Below are 260 nucleotides of genomic sequence, written 5' to 3'. Positions count from 1 at the left end.
TTGAGTTCTGTAATAATTCAAAATTTCTGAATATTTGAAATCAAATATTATCAATCAAAATATTAGGATATATATATATATATATACAAGTACGCATTGAAAGAAAAAGTGTACGCAAAAAGTGTTTTGAGCAAAAGTTGTAAGAAAACTATGATATTGATTCAATCGCAGATAGAGTCACTGTTGACATTTTTTTATGATCGCCATTTTTTTAAATAGAATCATATATTTTTTGTTATATAATATGATTCCTCTAGTAA

The sequence above is a fragment of the Pogonomyrmex barbatus genome, unplaced genomic scaffold (assembly GCF_055798465.1).
Source record: "Pogonomyrmex barbatus isolate J1 unplaced genomic scaffold, ASM5579846v1 scaffold15, whole genome shotgun sequence".
Classification (NCBI taxonomy): Eukaryota; Metazoa; Arthropoda; class Insecta; order Hymenoptera; family Formicidae; genus Pogonomyrmex; species Pogonomyrmex barbatus.
This window is presented reverse-complemented; position numbering follows the sequence as displayed.